The following is a 2,555-nucleotide window of genomic DNA, read 5'->3' as shown; positions in this document are numbered from 1 at the left end:
ACGGAAGGTGAAGACGAACCGGCAACTGACCCGGTAGGCTGAGCTGCTCCCCCTGCACTGCCCCTGAGTGGACAATCTCTCATAAAGTGGCCCTGCTGGCCACAGGTAAAGCAAGCACCCGTGGCACGATGACATTCCCCCCCCCCCCGAGTGGCGTCCCCTACAGTGAGGACATCGGGGTAGGGGTGGCCTCAACTGGCTGGAACCTCTGTCCATCTGTGAGCCCGAAGCCCTGGAGCTCTGACCTGCCCCTGAATACCCCGCACCATCTGGTCTCCAGCCGGTGAACTGTGGGGGTGTACTCTGTGCTGGCTGGGAAGGGTATCTGCTATGCTGCTGCTGAGGTCGCTTCGCCGAGACTCTCCTGTATCACCCAACAGATCCGGCTCTTGGGCTGGCCCCCATCATAATCCCTATCAGGCTGACGCCCCCTGTGTCGCTCCTCCATACCCTGGGCATGTGCCTGAACCCGTGCGATGTCCATCCCTGACTGGGCCGCCATCACCGAACAACTGTCAACCAAGTAATCATCCAGCCCCATCACAAATCGGTGCATCCGATCCGTCATATCAGCTACATAAGCAGACGCATATCTGGCCAACGAATCAAACTCCAAACTGTACTCCCGGACGCTCCTGCCCCTCTGCTTCAACAGCAGGAATCTGTCTACCCTGGCTCGCCACAGCTCTGGGGGCAGAAAATGTTATATCTCGCATTTTGTACGTCGGAATATTTTAAGTTAGTTGCGACAAGTTAAAGACAAGGCTATTTTTCTGACTTTTTTTAACGCATCAGTGCTTATGAATTTGGTTGGATGGAAGTTAGACATTTCATGAAAATTTGGGGCCAAAAGTGAAGTGTTGGAATTTAAATTCATGAAAAAAAATAACCATGTGGCCATGCACATGACTTGTGGGCCATAGGCCACATGTATGAAGAATATGTAGTATTAGATGACTTATTAAGTCATCTTCATTATTTTCATCTCTTGGAAATTTCTAGAAAATTGGAGAAAAAGAAAACAAAAAAAAAAGGGAAAGAAAAAAAAAAAAAGAGAGTGCACATGACCGGCCATGTGCACCCATTTACATATATATATATATATATATATATATATGAATAAGTCATGAAAAGGGAAGACCAATTCTTCATTTGGCAAGGTCTAGAGAGTTCAAAAAAAAAGGAAGGAGGAGAGCAATTCGGCTATGGCAGCCGAATATAGTCCCAAAAACTTTGATCAAGGAAAAAATATTTTCTTCATGCTTTCCTACTAATTAAAAGGTCCTCTACACCATAGAGTAATTGTTGAGACATGCAAAGCATTCTTTCTTGCAAAGCACAAGCTAGCCGAGAGATGGAGTGGGGTGAAGTAGGTAAGGTTCAATCTTATTTTACATGTGTTATATATGATATGTGCATGTTGTAGTGCATGTAAATGGATAAAAATTTTGAAGGGTTGTGTGTTGCAAGTTGTGGTCGTGAGTCTATGTTGTTGGAGTAAGCATGATGAACAAATTCTATTTAGTGTAATTTGATTGTTGTGTATGTTGTGGAGTGTGGAAATGAATGAAATTCATGTGATTATGGTGTTAATGTTGAGCCGTGCATGTGAGGTGTTGTGGCCGTGTATATGTGAATTTATATAGGAGTAAAGAACTAACTCATTTAGCATGTTTGGAATGTGTATTATGGATAGTTGTACATGTGGAAGAGTGTATAGGAATGAATGAACTTCATGGAATTATGCATGTTGAATCTTGGCCGTGTAGGGGCTGTTTTTGGTGGAACATGATGAACTAATTTTATGTAGTATTTTGGTTGTTGTTTGTTGTGGATTATGTGATGAAAATGAAGGTTGATGGCTCAAATTGAAGTTGTAATTGTTTGTGGGCTGATTTAGAAGATAATGTGATTCTAATATACTTTCTTGAATTTATGGAAATAATGTTGTAGACGTGTGAATGGTTGCGGATTAGTAATTGAATATGTGAGCATTGGTATTGAATTGATCGTATGTAGTTTATTTGAATATAAATGAAATGTTGATGAATTGTGTTGAAAGGAATTATTAATGTTAGAATGCGTTTTGAATCGCTTATGGATATTGTTAGTATGGCTGTTAGTTTGGTTGTTGTTGATTTGGCCGAGTTAAATTCTCGGGGATGTCCAACTTATAGGAGAAATGCTGCTCAAATTTCTGTAGAAAAAGTAATGGCTTGGAATTGGATTCTTCGATGTTTATGACTAATATTCGATATCCATCGACGTTGTGTAGACCTCGAGAGTCGAGACTTGAGTTGGATTAGCTTAGGAAGCGATCGAGAGATATGTAAGCTTAACCCTTCTTTCTTTGGCATGTCTTAGTGAAAAGTAAGTTATGACACGTACCCCGAGGTAATTCTACTCTTGCGATCCGAGCATGTTTATGATCCATATTTGTTTCTTGATATTCATATTCTTAATGTAGTCAAATTATGGTCTTTATGTTTTTCGCATGAATGGATTTCAAATATTGCATAAAAGTTTGTATACAAAAAGGGTTTGTTTCCTAAACG

Source organism: Lycium ferocissimum, unplaced genomic scaffold, assembly GCF_029784015.1.
Source record: "Lycium ferocissimum isolate CSIRO_LF1 unplaced genomic scaffold, AGI_CSIRO_Lferr_CH_V1 ctg8603, whole genome shotgun sequence".
NCBI lineage: Eukaryota > Viridiplantae > Streptophyta > Magnoliopsida > Solanales > Solanaceae > Lycium > Lycium ferocissimum.
Note: the sequence above shows the minus strand (reverse complement) of the source record.